Source organism: Ascaphus truei, chromosome 4 (genome assembly GCF_040206685.1).
Source record: "Ascaphus truei isolate aAscTru1 chromosome 4, aAscTru1.hap1, whole genome shotgun sequence".
Lineage (NCBI taxonomy): Eukaryota > Metazoa > Chordata > Amphibia > Anura > Ascaphidae > Ascaphus > Ascaphus truei.
Window position 1 is genome coordinate 192,174,611 of NC_134486.1, and position 19,647 is coordinate 192,194,257.

General features: G+C 43.8%; 1 protein-coding gene across 7 annotated transcripts in view; it reads right to left on the reverse strand.

Annotated features, from left to right (window-relative positions):
- The window catches only part of PACRG (parkin coregulated), a 978,203-nt gene that overhangs the window by 622,270 nt on the left and 336,286 nt on the right, over positions 1-19,647 (reverse strand). The gene's annotated exons all lie outside the window — the stretch shown is intronic.

The window sequence follows — 19,647 nt, forward strand, 5'->3', positions numbered from 1 at the left end:
GGATGATTGATGAATCTCATCTTTTTTTTATTAATGAGAGTAGCCGTTTCAAATTTACATTCATCAATCCAATGAGGTTTGCTTATAGTGAAATAGTATGATATATTTCAGGTACTCAATTTTGGATAGCAGGATATGAGATCCTCAATATGAGGATGCGCAAATTAATAAAGGTTGAAATTGGTTTCATATGGTCATGCATGTAGGTTTTAAAATTAAATCACTATTAGTGAAAACTCTCAGCTGATATATTTGCTCAGTCGGAAAAAAGGGTGACATTACACTGCTGATAAGATCATATCTTCCACATAACAGTTGCCTTTATATTATCCAGGTGAGATTTGCATTAAGGAAAAAAACGTGTTTGGACAGATTCCCTAACACAGACCTTAAATGCAGAGAGCATCATACAGAATGTTAGCACAATTTACTTTAAGGCTATGGGGGTAATTACAGTATATACACTGTATATGCTCAATTAGCCATTCTGACTATTTTCGTCCTAAAATCCCCATTGACTTAAATGGGAATTTTCTTTAGAAGAGTATATAGAATGAGGTCTTATGGTAGTGTGACCAGATGTCCCGGGTTTTCTGGGATTGTCCCGTTTTTTGGGATTGTGTCCCGGTGCCTGTTGCAGGGTACATGCAACCACATGTGGGTTTCTTGCAAAGGCTTATTTATTGAGCCTTAAAAATATGGCACACAAAAACAAAACAGCTTCTTTTCAGCATACAAAACAGAAAATAAGTCCTGAGCGGGGCTTGGCCCTTTCCCCAACAAGGGCTGTTCAGATTCCAGCGTAACAGTACAGCAAACAGGTCATCAAAATAGTATATTGAAGACAGACCTTAGCAGTAGTTCTCCCTTAGCAATTCAGTATCTCTCACTGGATCAGACAGACTGCATGTGTGTGCAGCCTGTGGTTTTTAAAGCTCTTTGATGAGGCAACAGGGACCAGACTAATTGACAAGAGCTTCCCAGCTGAATATTAACCTGGTCACAGCTGCACTGCAGACTTAAACATAGGTCAGCCAGGCATAGGTGACGCTCATTCACCCTGTCACATTCCTCCCCTGTTAGTGTGTGGCTGGGGCCATGCACGGCTGAAGCCCGACCATCCACACCTTCTCTCGAAAATAAATCAGCATTGGCATTTTCTTTTCCAGGCCTGTGCTGAATCTCAAATGAGAAGGGTTGGGAGGCCATATACCACCTGGTCAACCTGGCATTGGAGTCCTTCATAGTATTTAACCACTTTAATGGAGCATGGTCTGTTACCAACGTAAAATGGACTCCCGTCAGGTAGTGCCTCAAGGCCTCGATTGCCCACTTTACTGCGAGGCACTCCTTCTCAATTATTGAGTAGTTTTTTTCCCTTGGGAACAATTTCCTACTCAGAAAAAGGATCGGTTGTTCCACTCCCTCAAACTGTTGTGAGACCACTGCCCCTAGCCCTATCTCTGAGGCATCGGTTTGCACGAGAAAAGGCATATCGAAGTCTGGGCTTCTAAGGAGACGGACCCTCTGATAGCCACCTTTTTACCTCCTCAAAGGCTCTCTGGCACTCCCTTGACCATACCACTTGTGTAGGGGCACACTTTTTGTGAGGTCTGTTAGTGGGGCTGCAACTTCCAAGTAGTTGGGGATGAACCTCCGATAGTATCCTGCTAAACCCAACAGGGAACATACCTGTGTTTTTGTTCGGGGGTCGGAACTTCTTTCAGGGCAGCTACCTTATCGGCTAATGGCCATACTTTTCCACCTCCCACTGCATACCCTAAGTATTTGGTTTCCGCCTTACCTACGGCACATTTCTTAGGATTGGCTGGGAGCCCTGCCTCTCTTAGAGACTTGAGGACCACTTTCAGCCTATTTAGATGGACCCGCCAGTGTTTACTATAAATGACAATGTCATCTAGGTAGGCTGTGGCATAAGCCATATGAGGTCTCAGCACTTTATCCATGAGTCTCTGAAATTTGGCTGGGGCTCCATGCAGTCCAAATGGCATTGTCACAAACACGTGGACTTTTCCTCTAAAGGTAATTGCCAGTATCCTTTTGTTAAGTCCAGCGTAGATATATATTCCACGTTACCAACGGTGTCAATTAACTCGCCCACCCTTGGCATCGGATACGCATCAAACTTGGATACCGCATTGACCTTTCGGAGGTCCACACAAAATCTTACCTTCCCATCGGGTTTAGGGACCATAACTAGTGGACTACACCACTCACTGCATGATTCCTTAATCACGCCTAAGTGTAACATTTCTTGTACCTCCTTCTCTACCAGGGTCTTACGGCTTTCAGGCAACCTGTAAGGACGAGAACGTACTTTTACCCCAGGTGCTGTCTCTATCACATGTGAAACTAAATTAGTTTGCCCTGGTAATTCAGAAAAAACATAATTGAATTGTGTAATTGTTTCTAACAAGTCCGCTTTTTGTTCAGAGGACAATTGTCTACCCATTGGGATTTTCTCGTCACCAAAGATGTTCTCCCGTGGGGGCTGAGGACCCAGGTCCGTTTCCTCCTCCACCGGGTGGATGAATAGAGACCGCTACAACTTCCAGGGTTTCAGCAAATTCACATGGCAAATTTGTTTACCCTTCCTGGACCCTGGTTGAGCAATCTCGTAATCCACATATCCCGTGCGGCGAAGTACTTCAAATGGGCCCTGTCATTTGGCTAGGAGTTTGCTCTCACAACTGGGTAACAATAACATCACCTGGTCTCCCGGGGGAAACACTCTCATGCGAGCATTTTGATTGGCTGGTTTTTGTCCCTTAGGGCTAGTTAGTTAGCATTCAGGACATGAGGTGACCACCCCAAGGGACATCATGGGCTAGGGTGAAGACAGTTTTAACAAACGCCTTGGGAACCAATATGTGTCTGGTGACCTCCCCTGTTTGTGTCTGCTTGTTCACCCTATAGAGGATATCATTCGACAATTCAAAATGAGGGAACACCATTACCCCTTGTGCATTCAATATCTGGTCATCAATTTTTACCACTTTATCATATTGTTTGGCCAGGACTGGGTCTTCCCTCTGTCTCTGGCGAAAATCAGGGAGACATAACTCTGGTAACTCCCCAGGGCCCATCTTTCCCTCCTTCTGGCCATCTCCAGTCATTACTTGTGACTTATGCATATTAGTATGGCCACCTTGAGTCCCAGATTTCTGCAACCAGTCCTGTTTGTCCCAGCATCTTTGACTCCGAGTCTTTGGAACCCGGTGTCTACTGAGGAACAGGTCTGCCGAGAAGGGGAACAGTTTACAGGGTTTCTCCAGAGCCAGAGAATGAGGCTCCTCCTGAGAAACTGGAGCCATTAGCTTTGAAAAGAAAGGCCAGCCACGGCTGAGCAAAATGGGGGCAGGGAGTCAAGGAGTGACTCCTACTTTGATCCTGGCCTCCTGACCTTTTATTACCTGTAGCAGGATTTTGGCCGTCGGATACCATTTTACATCGCCGTGTATACACTCCATGGGGAGTGAAAGGAAAGCACGTCAGGCGGTAACAGTTCCTGGAAGACCAGCGTTTTTCCAGAGCCTGAATCTACAAGTGACTGGACGGTTTTACCCCCAATCTGGGCTGGAAGTAGCCAGGGCGTGAAACTTTCTCTGGGGAAGGCCGAGGCGACTGTACTGCTGAAGGAACAATCTATCTGAGGACAGTCCACATGCCGGTGGCCTTGTTCTCTGCAGACACAACATGGAGAGGGTTCCCTTGCAGGAGGGTGCCGTGGATACCGCTCAGCTGGACCGGATCCTGGAGACCAGGCATCTGATTACATCTTGATCTGATCCTTACATCTTGGAACCAGTGAAGACAGGTCCCACCAGAGGGTTTGAGCTGGGATATTAGAGTTTCACTTTTTTATTTGTCACTATTTAATTTTTATGTGCATTATATAGTTCTACACATTCATGGTTTTGATTTCACTTTTAGTTGTTCGCGCCTTGATATTCACCTTCACGATTCCCAATGGATAAGAGACAACATTGTCTGACTGAATAGAAGTGTGATAAACATGAAACCCATAGGTATACTAATATAAAGTATAAAGTTTGAACATTTGTAACTTTGTAATATGATAAACATAAAGCATTAAACATTTAAACAAGGAAATGCTTGAGTTCCCAGTTTGTGTTAATGCCTCCTGGAGACAGAGTTCTCAGGGTATATATCCAGTACATTCCATTTGATTTAATCTGGTTTTTCTATCATCTCCACTTGTTAAAAGAGGAATATGTTCCAAAGCACAGAAAGAAAAGGTGCTAAGAGAACCGAGGGGACAAGTGTTGAAATGTCTAGAGACAGGAAATCTGTCATCTCTGTTTATTATGGATCTGACATGTTCAGAGATCCTGATTTTAAGTGGCCTTATCGTCCTTACAATATATCAACTTCCGCAGGAACACTTGTAGTTTGTGCTACATAACATGAATGATTTCAATTTAAGTGTGGTCTTAGTGAAGTGACACTTGATGTTTTTTTATTGGTGTCACGTATCTGCACATGTTACAATTTCCGCATTTATGAAAGCCCTTCGAAGCTGAAGTTTGTTTGGTTGAGTTTTCTGAATTAAACAAACTATGGGATAGATGGTAGCCCAGGGTTTTAGCTTTGCGAAAGACAAATCTTGGTTTATTTAGATTAGGGGCCACTGTCTATTGTGGTAGGATCATCGACCACCGATTCCACTTCCGGTTTTGACGTTGATGATGTCACGTGGCGAACATCGTGTCACTTCTGGTTTAGGAATCTATATATTTCTGCAGACAAAAGAGTGGGAGACACTCTTTGACAAAGCGCCAAGAGCGTGAAAGGCATCAGAGTTACTCCCCCATGCCACCTTCCATGATGTCACCCTTATTTCAATAAATTGTTTTTAACCTATTTGGTTTGTGCAGAGCCCCCATTTTTTGTCTGCGGTGCTACCTTTTTTCCTGACTTTTTAAAAAGTACAAAAATATCGCGGTTTTGTAAAGTCCAGAAAATAACCGTTCTGTTTGAAGCGTATTATTCAAAGTTGTCAAAATACTCAATACTACAATATATTTATTATTAGCCTTCTCTCAACAGTATTTCAGTTACACGTAACACACAGTCAAGATTTGATAAAGTTATAAAAACTAAAAGACTAGACCCCAACTGGCTTCCATATAATAGATGACGTAGACTCCTTAGAGTTGATGTGAACATAGACGTGTCATAGCGATTCAAGCTTTTTACGCTTGTTTATTTCATTAATTGCTGTAATCAGACTTGTGAAAAATCAATATCTAAAAATTTCAAATTCTAAAGAAATACCAAAAAGAAAATCGACTCTCACAATACAACTCCAGGAGGAATATCCTTTCCTCAAGCTGACGGATGCTTCTTGTTTTGATGCAGTTTGCTCAATATGCAATTTCAGCTTTTCTGTCGGACATGTCGTTGCACGACTACGTTCAATGCAAAAAACAGAAAGCTGGAATTGTATCAAAATCATCCTGTTCCTCAATAAATACTTTTCAGAAACCATGAACTTCGTACAAAAGAACATCAATTAGCAGATACCGAAGGAGCGTTTGCCTATTACATCATTCAACATAATCACAGTTTTCACTCAGGTAAATTAGGCCAAAACATGTACGATCCTAAATTTGCTATGGCGTGTCAGAAGCTATTGTTGTCAGGGTTGCCACCTCTCCGGGTTTGACCCGGAGACTTCTGGTTTTGCATACCTATCTCCAGGCTACGTGTTTTTCGGTGAAATCCCTAGGTGGCGGGCTGGGCGGCAGCGCACGCTTTTGACCTAGTACTATTTGCACTGGAGCGCCACACTGTGGAGGAGCACACATCATGTGGCGATCCCCAGTGCTCCAAGTACCCACGCAGTCGGCAAAGCCGGGCAGCAGAGAATGTCTGTCACTGTGGAGGAGCGTGCAGCGCGCGGTGCGCTCCAAGTACCCTCTATCTCGAAAGTCTTCATTGACTTACGGTGTCTGCAGCTACAGGTGCGGACTCCTCGGTGTCTGTCCTCCTGTGCGGCGCCACACTCCTCTCTGGCTATCCTGTCCTTCTGTACCACAGTGCTTCACTTGCCGGCCGCCCTGATCCTAGTTCGCTGTCAGGTCTGTGTATTATGTGCATTAATAATATGTGCCCCGGTCATGGAGCTACAATTCTGCATTGTAACTGTTTCTCATTTTGGGGGGATTGTAAATTGCAGCTTTGTTTTTATTTACAAAATCATCCTAATGTTTAAATGGTTTACTCTAGAGATGATAGGATATCTTGTTGTGAGGTTATGCAGGGGCATAAGTAGGTATCAGTATTCCTGAAACTTGAAGTGCCTCTTTTACTTTAGACTTTAGAATTTTATGACAACACAACCTGTAATTTTGTAAGGTCATTAATAATGTGTCAGGTGTTACTCTTTTATTCAAGTAGAAGAAGCTTTACACATATATGTAGTTATACTAAGGACTTCTACAGTATATGGCATTTAGTCAAGTTTCAAGCTTGTCTTCATTGTAAAATTGTATTCTATAATAAATTGCTTTGTAGCAGTACTAACCATTACTGGAAATTCATAATGCAGGAAAATCTCATCCCATTTGTGGACATAAGGCCCAGAAAAGGCCCAGAAAAGTACTCATTTGAATAGCTGAAGTCTTTTGTAGCTTAAGAGAAGACAGACCTACACCTATTTTATTCAACTTTATGGTTTAATTGTAATATATTTTGCCAGTGAAAAAAATAACTTGACTGCAGACGCAATTGCCCTTATGCCCAGCCTTCCACACCACCACCACCACCATTAAAACAACCCCACAAGACTTGGAAGAAAAATGGTCACAGCTTTACTATAAATTAACAATTTGCACAAAAAAAGGATCCTTGCCAGGGTTGCCACCTCTCCGGGTTTGACCCGGAGACTCCGGGTTTCGAGCACTTACTTCCGGGCTAAGGCTTGCCGTTGACAACGGCAATCTCCGGGTGGCGGTGCGGTGGGGTGCGGCGGCATCTGCCATTCTTCGTTATTTTCATGCATTTCCCCCTCCAACTGCAGTAAAAATGACGCCACATTGCCATGGCAACCGTACACTACGTGACGTCAACGTCTGGTTGACATGGCAATGTGGCGTCAATTGACGCTGCACAGCTATGTTTACTGCAGTTGGAGGAGGGGGAATTGCAGCAGGAATGCCGGGAGACACCGCCGCACCACACCACACCAAAAAAGGGATTTTTAAAAAATATATTTTCTCCAGGTTGGCCTTAAGTAGTGTGAATAGGAAGTGGGTTCAAGTTTTAACATTTTGCAGAGGTCGAAACATTCTGTTAAATAAAAATCTTGAAATACTTGTGGAATTTGTGCTTTCAATGCCATCGAGTAATGCCAGGTTGAGTGAGTGTTCTCTCTGATGAAACACTACTTCATAGACGACAAGCGTAGACTTAAGGTTTAGACACTGAAATCAATTCACACTACAAAGATCAATTCGGATGATACTGGCTTCGAAATGCATGACAGACTTTTGCAAAAAAAACTTTGTTAAAACAAATTCAGAGTTTTTAAAAGTCCAACCGGATTGTCGGAATTGAGATTTAAAATAAAAATGTTAAAGTAGTGTTCAGTGCATACAGTACAATGTTGGCAAATTATTCTCAAAACAATTTCTCATGTCTCCTAAGTAAAAACAATTTCTGGTGTTAATTGTCTCATATTTTGCAGTTTTCATTTGAATAAATTGGTACTAAAATGTAGCCAAACACGTCTGGTCGGTCTACCCTATGGCTTAGATCCTCAAAAGTCCCTTAAATCTGGGCTACTAATGGTACATTAATGTCCGTTAACTTCCCTGAGCTTAATGGGAATGCAAAGATACTGCTGCGGCCGAGTTTATTCGAGCATTTGCCCGTTCTCGGCCGCAGCAGTAACCTGGCGCGCGCCGGAGGGTGCCGGGCGCGCGCCGAAGCCTCGGAGGAGAGGCCCGCCGATCGGGGCTTCCCCCTCTCCTCACCGAGTCCGCCGGGTCCCCCGGAACGTCCCGCCGCCGTCCTCACATCCGCGCGACACCAGGGCTCCCTCGGGGAGCCCTGGGCACGCGTACAGGCGGCACAGGCACCCGATGACGCGTGACCGCGCATCGGTGATGCGCGGCACGCTGAGGGAGTGCGGCTCGCAAGCCGGGACATATCCCGGCTTGCGGAATGAGCCGTACTCAAATAAAGTGTGCCGCCTGTGTAAATGAATATATAATTATTATAATTATATGCAAAACCTATGGGCATTAGCGATCTCATTATCAAAGACCTAACGTAATTTTAAGTTATCACTGCCTTGCGTTAGCTTCAAATAATATGGCCTGTTTTACCCAAAGGTGACGTTACTTCCATGCAGACCCTAAATAGGTTTTTAATTAAAGTTAAAAAATAGAAGGCAGGAGAGAAAAAGAACCCTGTAAATAACAATATGACAGGTAAATTATACCTAACTGTGGTTTTACACTTATCCAGACCCTGTAAAATACTTATTTCTGAATCTGGATGGGAGTAACGCAACCTTTAGCTATGACCTAACTAACAGATCGTTAAATCCCTGCGTTAACTATAATGGAGCTGTGTGGATATGCGAGGGAACACCTCTTGTGCATATTATTAGCAGGCATGCCAGCTATAGTAATGCAGGGACTCTTTACGGCTGAAAACAGCACTTAACGCAGCGTTATTGGGCTTTCAGATCCCTGTTAGCACTTAACAAGACATTTACTGAATTTAAAGTACAGTATTGTCATGTCATTGATGGACTTCTGAGGATCTACCCCCATATAGGCTAAACTACGTACTGCGTCTTTATATATCCTCCTGACAAGTCAAATATATTATGTGTAACGTGGAAAAGCCTCTTTTTCACTAATAATGTATAATATTAGTAAATAGTAAATTCTACACTTTTCAGCGTAAAGAGTAATTAGTTTTTTTTAAAGTGTTGACTGGAAATTTCGTTTCTGCTCTATGTAATAAAATATAACTTATTAAACTTATTGAAGTGAAGAAAGCACAGTACATGTCCTTATATAAATCTCCTAAAATCACTAATTTAAATGTAAGATATCTGAGATTTAAATCTTCAAGTTAAAATGGTCTGTTTATTGTCACTGTGGTCTGTTTGAATTCCCCTCCATCAGTGAGGGGCTCTTTACCCTACTAATCTCCATTGCACATTAGACTGTGTGTTTACCCAGGAACCTTCTTTTTCATAGTCTAGTTAAACGTGACGGACCTCCTTGGGAAGTTATGCATTCTATTAAATTAAACGTTTTGATTAGTTGAGCCTGTCATACAACAGTGAAGGAAGAAGCTTAAGGCACTTTGTGACGCATTCAAATGCTAGCTATATCCAGGTGCTTTTTTTTTTATTCTCTAATAACCTGGAGCAATTTTGAATAGAAATGTTATAAACTCATAAATAATACTTTGTGTACTCCTTAGACTCATCAGTGCTTGGGGCAGTTGACACATTACTAGGCTTTGACACATTAAACTTTGTAATTTTCTTTGACTTATTTCACAAATTCATTTTTTTGGTATTTCTTTGTGTTCCTGATATCGCTATAAAGTGTCCCAAAATGAATTGCTCTATATGAAATACGGTATGACACTGTTGGAAAAAAAAGTATGTCAAGGGCTTTTACCTGCATGATGCATGCTACATGCAGGTCATAAAGCATATAGCATGATTCCTTATTTCCGGGTGACTTATGGGTACATTTTAATTATATCATGATTAGAAAAATGACGAAATTGATTAAAATGTAGTTTTGATTTTGTGGGCTTGAAAATGGACATTGGTGTACTTCAAAAAACATTACTTAGCAAATAAATATATATTATTTATCTAACTTAATTTTGGGGGGGGGAAATGCAGTTTCTGCTAGTCAAAATTACATTGACTGTATCTTCTACTTCTTGAGGCAATATGAGAAAGTTGGCATGAACTCTAAAACTCCAGGATTTTATTACATTATTGGGATATAGCACATTCTACTATATTGTGGGGGCACAGTACCACTCAGTACTAATACAGTAGGGGCAGAAATCAATGTGGATTTTATCTGATCATTGTGCTTGTTGTCCTCAATTTGTAGCCTATAGCTATTAACCTCTTGGCTCTAAAGGTGTATTTATCATTACATTGATAGGATAGATGGTGGATTTGGTAGCAAGGGGCGATTCACAATAAATGCTTTTTAAGACCGATACTGCCTGTTGCACGATTCATTAAGCAGTGATAACAGTGGTTTATCGTCCGTAAAAGTCATTTTTTCAGCCAAGGAAAAAAAATACGTCCGAACAGGCAAAAAACGGCAAACACGCCGTTTTTTGCCAGTCAGCGCGATTTACTAAGCAGTGATAAGTAAATCGTATTGTAAAAGGACGCAAGATTTTTGCACTAGTTAAAGGCTGGCGCAAAAGAAATGGAGCCATGAAGAAAATCATTGTTTACGTTTTTTTTGCCACACAATTAATACAACAGGCCGGCGGGTGTCTCCTTGTGATCCCCGCGAGAGTCTGGGGCCCACGGGTGATCCCCGCAAGAGTCCAGGATCCCCGCTGGCCTGGGTTATTAATCCTGTGCCCAAAAAAACACAACAGCCAATACTTTCAAATAATTACACCCCTCTACCCCCCAACACTTATGGTAGAATAATGGTCAAAATGACTACTATACAGATATGATAATAGTGCATTTGCCCATTAAAAATAAAACATTAACAAGCAGAAATAAGTAAATAAATCTTGCACTCACCCCTGCCAGGTTGCCACGATGAATGCCGTCCTCATCCTCATCACCGCCCATGTCCTCCGTTGCCACAAACAATACAGTACAATCAAAAATACCATCTAATGTCCCCTAACCCCTTAATCACCTTAGCGGTTAGTAACCACTATAGTAATTAAGGGGTTAACCCACCCTCTTCCACTATCCACCCAGGAGGCCTAACCTACCTCCCCAGGCAACTACCCCCATTCATTGGTACAGTGGGTACATCATGCTAATATAATATGGGCAGGATTTACCCCTATAGCAAGAAATGACGAAGGAATAAAAAAACAGGCCCGTATAAAACAACATGACATTGTAAAATGAACATATTACTAATGCCAAACAATTGAATGGCACAATAGGTACATCATGCCCATATAATATGGGCATGATTTAACACTATGCCAGTCAATGGTCAACCAAAAAAAAACAATCAAAAACAAGATCCAATGCATTCAAAACAATCTCAAACTAAAAACAAATAAAATAAACCGAACAAAATTACCACCAATCAATTAATCAAATCCAAAATAAAGACCAGAATAAACAATTAAAACACCAAAACAAAACTGTGAATAAATAAAATAAATATCTAAATAAATTGCATCATTCAAAATCAAAAGTCAAAAAATAATTCAACATTAAAAAGCAAGCACCAGGGGGGCATGGCCAGGACTCGTTGCTGAGCGGACGTGGGTCAGCTCGGCTCCATAGGAAGAAGTCAGTTTTGGCCGAGAAAATCTATAAAAAACAACCCTGCAAGCCGCAATTCGACCCAAACAGAGCGAGACCAGTACCTTCGGGGGTTGGCCGGGCTGGGAAACTCCTGTGCGCTTGTACTGCCTTGGATTGGCTCGGGAAAGCTACCAGCCACTGAAGCGCCCAAGATGGTGGAGACACGCGCGTGACTCGGAGGTCCCCAGTAAAGCTGCACAGCTCTCGCCCGGAAGGAGTTCTCCGGCGGGACTGAGGGTACTCTGGGGTTGCTGCAGGTAAGCGGTTCAAGAGGCGGGGAAGCGGAGCGCTGCAGTTAATGAGAGCAGCTGCAAGCGGAAAACGGCTGGGTCCGCCCGATCCCCGCAGAAGGTGGGGCTAGAAGCGGAGGGGGACACGGAAGGTGCCGCTGCCGGAGGATTGCTGCCCCAGCACAAGGAGAGGCCCCGGCAGCGTGATACCGGCCGAAGAGGGATCAGGGTGGGGAGGAGGGGCTATTATGCCTTGTGCTGTCTAGGTGGAGAGCAGATCTCTCTCCTACACCCTCTTGCCCCCAGTGAGAATCGCACAAACAATCTGCAGGGGGATCAGAGCAGCAACCCCCAGGAGGACCCCCCTCTCAAGAAAGTTTTAGGTGTCAAAATCACTGTGGGGACCCACAGAATAAGACATCCACCCAGCCAATATCAATAAAGCCGGTCAGCCATATCTTTCAATCTGCACCAATTCACATAAACTAAAAAGTGAAAGGCCAAAGTTTGGATACTGTATTCTGCCTCCCCCACCCCACTTGCTGTAGAAGTCAGTTAATCAGGATCCGGGAGCCCCGGGTTCCCTTTCTGGGGACTATGTGCCCCCACCCCCCCAGGAGAAGTGGGTGCGCGCATAGCATCTTGAATAGATCAAGCTAAGATGGCGTCCTGAGGCTCATGCTCCAAAAGATCCTGGACTTTTTTCAAAGCTTTTGTTAGCAATTATAGCCTTGTCTAATCAATCTACGAGCTTTTCTATCTACTATAGCCTCCAAAAACCCCAAACCCAACAAAAAGAAAAAAAACAGAGCGAACTGCGAGAATACTTTAAAAAGCACGGCAGGCCTTCACCACACAGTACAATGGAAAAGTGCCTGGGCGCTACCTCAATGTAGAGTGTTGGGGAAAATATATAAATAGGTGTTTTGTGACCTTATTGGGGTTTATTTTCCCTTTAGCTTTGTGATGCCCTCCTGTGACTCTGACCCCAACAGGATCTATCCAGGATCCTTGATGAACTTTGACCCCCAGGGGTTTGAACATAGACATAGACCTGGGATTTTTTTATCTAGTTTCCAGTAGGTCTCGCCACCAAAGTTGCTTATTCTTAAATCACGACATTCTAGTTGTTAGTCGTTTGGAACTTATTTTTATTAAGGAACATTTATATTTTTCTATTTAGTTCCTTCCGACATTACATTTCAGACAAGTTAGGCTTTTTAACCATTTTAACTATCACTTAGTATTTAATACACTAATTGTAGATTCTGCACCAGTATGCATGGTATTAGTGCAGATATATTTGCACCAAATTCACTTGGGGTCACTGAAAACACTTGCACTACTAAGGATTATCCTTTTTTTTCCTTTAAGTGTATTCACACTAAGGTTATTGTATTTGTTAATAAGTTATATGTCTTAGGAATAATCACATTAGCACTGTATAAATTGCTAAGTTAATTTCACTACTATTTTGCACTCCCATAATAGTAAGAATCCTATTAGCACTAGAAACAGTCCAGTGGTGGAGAGTGGTACACAGCTCACTCTTACGCGTTTCAGGCAAACGCCCTTTCTCAAAGACTCTTTGAGAAAGGGCGTTTGCCTGAAACGCGTAAGAGTGAGTTTCCCCGTAACTATGTTGTTTCAATAAATGTTTTTATCTTTGAATTTTGGCTGCTGGCCCCGTTTCTCAAGCTGTGCACCGCTCTCCACCACTGGACTGTTTCTTCTGCTATGATCGGCGTGATGCATGCATCAACAAGGAGCAGCTGTCTGTGAGTTCTGTGTCTCACCCTCACGGAGGAGTTTTTGACCAGCAACAGTGTTGCTTATTGAAGTTCTGTTTGGTGTAACATTACAAGAACTTGATACACTCACAGGAGGAAATGTATCCACCTCAAGGACGCTTTTAATTGCATTTCATTATTGCATTTACTTAACACTGGGTCCAGTACTTCACCTAATCAGCTTTATTTGGCTCCATTTCACATACATATGTGTTCAAACTACAAACATTTATACATGTATTTGTACCTGCAATCCTGAGCACTGCTATTGAACCCCTGTTTCTATACAATCAATCTGCTATTAGCACTAGCTGTCTTAAGTCAAAGCTTATATTTTGTCACATCCACACTAGGTACTTAATTTCAGTTTTAGTAGATAGTGGGTAGCCGGGCTCCGGAGTAGGGATGCAGATACCGTAACTCCTTTTCAGTATTGTCGGCCCTTGCTGAAAGAATGAGTCGGGACAGGTCCTTCCGAGGATTCCTCCTGATCACTGTTTTTTTCCCAATTCTATGGCTTCCGAAGGGTCTGCTAGCTGTGCGTCTCTAAGTCGTGTTGTCTTGTCTGCCCATAAAGGAGAACGCACCTAGTTTAATTAATGCAGAATTGAGGCGGCATCCACTCCTGGGATGTCTACCTGGGTCAACCATGGATCCCAGACTTTTAGAAAATTTGTGCCGGTGTCATTAACTAAACTCGTTAATTGTTCCATCCGGCAGACATACCAAATTCTATTTTTGATCTTAGGGATAATTGGTACCTCCTGCTGTTTCCATAATGCTGCGATCTCACACCTCGTGGCAGTGGCAAAATGCGCGATCAATTTATGCGACGCATTTGACAGACCCTCGATCCGTCTGCCCAGCAGGAACAGCCACGGGTCGAGGGGGATCTCCAAATCGAGAATCCGCTGAATCCAATCTCTGATTTGTTCCCAAATAGGGGCCACCTTCGTGCAAGACCACAGCATATGTCGGAGATCTGCTGCCTCCCCACACTGTTTAGGGCAGAGAGGAGAGTAGCCCTTTACAAATTTCGCTAAGCGCGTCGGAGGGTAGTACCACCTCATTAGGACTTTATATGTGTTCTCCTTTAATGTGGTGCAGATTGAGCTTTTTGCCGCCGCCTGAATAATTCTGTCCCAGTCATCGTCCTCTAAAGTCTCTCCTAGGTCAAATTCCCACTGTCTCATGTAATTCAGTCTATTGTCATTGGGCGACTTCTGGCAGATCACTTCCCTGTACATTCTAGACGTGAGTCCCCTCGTGTCCGTATCTCTAGAACACAGCTGCTCAAAATTTGTTCGTGCCGGTCTTACTGGCGTTTTGTTGTAGAAATCTCTGAGCTGGAGGTACCTAAAAAATTCGCTGTTTGGGATATTCTTAGAGGATTTAATTTGCTCAAATGATTGTATGGTCCTTTTGCCCTCCAGATCTTTTAGGCGGGATAATCCCTTCTGAGTCCAGATTAAGAATTTTTTGCTATTCATGCCGGAGCGAAATCAGGGTTGCCCAATATTGGCGTCATTACTGACGCTTTGGTTGTCAGGTTACATTTAAGCTTCGTGTCCTCCCAGACTTTTAACGAATTGACCATGGTCTGTAGCAGGATGTGCATCTTGCGTACCCCTTCTTTGGGTAGCCAGATTAAATTTCGGATTTCAATTGGTGTACAACATATCTTTTCCAACTCAACCCATCTCCGTAGGCTTGGGTCTGTGTGTCATTGGAAAATCTGCCCTAATTGGGCTGCTTTGTAGTAGGCCTGCAAGCAAGGCACCGCTAACCCTCCACGAAGCGTGGGACGTTTTAAAATCCCTTTAGTAATTCGTGGGTTTTTCCCATTCCAAATAAATTTCATAATTTTTGACTGGAGGGAGAGGATGTCCGCCTGTACCAATGGGATAGGGAGACTCTGGAAGAGATATAGCATCTTCGGGAGGAGATTCATTTTCACGCTATGTATCCTCCCAATCCAAGAGATGTTCCCCTTCATCCAGGTTCGGAGATCCTCTCCCAGTGTCTTTATGATCTTGGGGAAATTTGCTTTATACAAAGTTTTATAATCCCGTGTGAGATACACCCCTAAATATTTGATCGCAGAGGGTTGCCATTTAAACTGAAAATTGAGGTCAATCAGTTTTTCGACTTCTTTTGGTAAATTAATATTGAGGGCTTCCGATTTAGACTGATTGATCTTGAATCCCGAGATTTGGTTAAATTTGCCCAATATGTGGAATATATTTGGGAGAGATGTGAGAGGTTTGGTTATTGTGAGAATGACATCGTCTGCATAAAGCGCGGCTTTGTGCATTTGGTCTCCCACTGGGATACCAGAGATATCTGGGTTAAGTCTAATGTGTGCCGCTAGAGGCTCTATACATAAGGCGAACAGTAACGGCGACAGCGGACATCCTTGACGTGTTCCGCTTTTGATTTCAAACTGTTCTGAGGGGAAGCCTTGATATCTCACTCTTGCTGTTGGATTTTTATACAACGCTAGGATGGCCTGCAGGAGGCGTCCCTCAAAGCCAAATGCTCTCAATGTTTCCGAAAGGTAGGGCCAGTCTATTCTATCGAAGGCTTTCTCAGCGTCCAGACTTAACACCATGGATTGTATTTTTTCTTTTTGAGCCAGATCAATCAAGTCTATAATTCTCCTGGTGTTATCTGCCGCTTGTCTACCTCCGATAAACCCTACTTGATCCGTGTGTATCAACCCGGGAAGGACGCTACCCACCCTGTTGGCTATAAGTTTCGAGTATATTTTAAGGTCCGAGTTAATCAGTGAAATGGGCCGGTAGCTCTTGCAGTCTGCCGGGTCCTTACCGGGTTTATGGATCACCGATATTGAGGCTTGGAGCATTTGTGCTGGGAATGAGGCCCCTGCTAAGATTTCATTGAATAGCTTTAACATATGGGGGGCTAGTTTTTTAAAATATTTCTTGTAGTATAAATTCGAAAAGCCATCTGGCCCTGGGGCTTTAGCCGGTTTTAGTGCTTTGATAACCCCAGAGAGTTCCTCCATCGTGAAGTCCGACTGGAGTGCCTCCCTTTCGCATCTCTTCAAAATGGGTAAATGTGCCTCTTTTAAGAAGGTCCGTAGATCCTCCTTTGTTTTTGGATTATGGGGTACCTTCTCTCCGTTGTATAATATTTCATAATATTTTTTAAATTCCCCTGCTATGTTCGCAGGGATGGAGGTAAGGTCCCCATTTTGCTTTCGAATTGCGTGAATGTGATATTTTGGAAGCTTGTTTTTTAGCTTGTTGGCAAGTAGTGTGTCAGGCTTGTTAGCTTTTTCGTAAAATTTCCGTTTAGACCAGGTCAATTCCTTCTCAGCCTGGGCGGAGAGGAGGAGGTTAAGACTAGTTTTGGTAGCTAGAATTTGGGTCAACGTGTGGGCGTTCTTATTTTTTTTGTGGAGAGAGGAAAGTTCCGCCAGCTGTTCCTCTAACTTCAAAACTTTCCCCTCCCGTTCTCTTTTTCGTTTTGCGGCCAGATTCATAATGATCCCCCTGAGGGTAGCCTTATGGGCCTCCCACAGTGTGGAGTGTGTTGTCACACTCCCCTCATTCTCCTCAAAATATTGTGTGATTTTTTCCCCAATTTCCCTCTGTAGGGCTGGGATTTTCAGTAGGATTTCGTTTAATTTCCAGTTCGCTCTAGGTCTGTCTAGTGGGATTACTGTGCACCGCAGCTCTATAGATGCATGGTCTGACCATGAAATATCATGGATCTCTGTGTGAGAGACCCCGGGGACCATTCTGTTGGATACAAGGAAGTAATCTATCCTGCTATATGAGTCATGTGGGTGGGAGTAGTAGGTGTATTCTCTCAATCTCTGATGTTGTTCCCTCCAGATGTCGAGTAGTTGGCAGTCACGTAGTCCTTTTTTAATTGTTAGTATGTCGGGTCTGTGTGTAATGTTAGTGGATGAGCATCTGTCAAGGTCCTCTCGTAGTGCCCTATTTAGGTCTCCACCAACAATGATGTTACCTCTGGCCACTTTGTTGAGCTTCTCGAAGAAGGTAGAGAAAAAACCTGGGGCTGTCTCATTAGGGGCATATATTGTTGCTAAAGTAATTGGGAACCCTTGGATTGTACCTCTGACTATGAGAAATCTACCTTCGTTATCTTTGAAAGTTTTATCGGGTACGAATGAAATTCCTCTGTGGATTAGAATGGCCACCCCTTTTTTTTTTACTCTCGCGGATGACAAAAAGTATGTCGGGTAGTCCCTATCTAGAAATTTGGGGAAGTTGGCTTGAGAGAAGTGCGTTTCTTGTAGAAACAGAATTTCTGCCCCTTTACGCTTATAATCTCGGAAGGCTATTCTGCGCTTAGCTGGGCTGTTCAGACCCTTAGTGTTGTGTGATAGTAACCTAAGTTCCTTACTCATTTAGGAATATGAGATGACTTTGCTGCCGCTGTCTGGCTTCGAGTGACGCCTCCGGGCCAGCATCTCGACCTCCTCTTTTCCTCGAACTACAATACCTCACTTCACCATCTGTAGGAATACACAAGGGGGGGCGCACAAGAGGGGACACCTGGGGGGACACAACAAACACTAAACAAGACAGATAACAAAAGAATTCTCGTCGTGTCGGCGACGTCGCCTCCTCGACGAGATCACTGCCTGTGGACAACTGGACTCCTCTCCGACCGTCCGGAGGAGACATGGGATGACGATCACCCATCCCTCTCGACCAGGCCCACAGGACTTCACCAGGGCTCAGGAGATTTACCTCCCTCAAACCTGGTGCGAGGCCCATGCGAAGACTTGGAGCAGGACTCTCACACCCTCTCCTGCCTCGCTTTTCCTGAACTTGAATTAATAAACCTAACGACTAATATGCAAAACCTGAGACTGTCCCGGCTTTTTTTTTTTCCCCCTCTTTGTAGAGTATCAATACGCCCTTGTGTCCCCTTGCTCCTTACCGCCCTTCTCCTTTTCCGCTCAGTCTGTCATCTGTAACCTACTAACCCGTTTCTTCCTCTTTTACCCATTAACCTACCGTTTCCTACTTCACATCCTCCTTCCCTCTACTTCCAGTCACCACTCCCACTATCTAGTTTACACCATTCTAAGGCTTTCTGGTTCTCTCTCTTCTCCTGCTTTATTCTTCTTTCATTCTAGCTCTCTATTTGCTCTCTCCCTTATTCTCTCCTCTATCCCTTCCCTTCTACTTGCTGTCTCCCCTTCATTTTTGAGACTCCTGTCTACATCCTTACTCTACCTTATAAATTTGTCTCCTTCTATATCTCCACTTCTACCTGTTCCCTCTCAACTACTTGCTTTTTATCCTTTTTTAATACCTCTCTTGCTAACACTGCCTTTCCCCTGACTCTTTTAGTGCTTCTGCCGTGCCTTCGCTAAGCTGCATTTCCCCCCGTATCCTATCTGTGCCTTTTAAAGTTCCGGATTCAAAAAAACCCGCGTCTGGCTGTTTGGGTGGCTATTTTGCGCCTGCGCCTGTCGACCGGCGCCCTCTGGAAGCCTTGATGGGGCTATCGCTGTCTATAATTGTTCCGGCGACGTCATCCGGCCGCGCCGGTGGGATTTAGCCTCCTGCCACCTCCAAGATGGCGTCGCTCCTTCCGGGGCTCAACTGTGATGCGTATCCGGGGGCGGCCATTTTGGAAAACGTCTCTCACCAGGTCGGAGGTGCGTGCGCTTGGTCCGGCTTCCCGCTCACCGCTCCCTTCCTGCTTCTGCGGCTCACCGTGGATTTCCGCCTTCTACTGCTGCCTCGCCATCTTGTTTCAGGGGACGCCATCATCTGGAAGGTAGGCCTCAGATTTTCTCCACAGGGACTCCGTTTTATTACAGGTTGTTTAATCCCCGGATCCTTGAAGCGGGGATGACGGGGTTCTTCCCTCTTTCATTCATTCGGGGGCGAGTCTCTTTATTTGGTGACTGCTTCCCCGCGGCCGGGGACCAGACCTCAGGTAACTTTAGTAACGAAACTTTTTAACCCTTGAACATTGAACTCTTTTATTTTTAGTGTTCCACTGAGCTCTTTAGGTTGGTGTTGCGCCCCTTTGCTCCCTGGGGGATCTC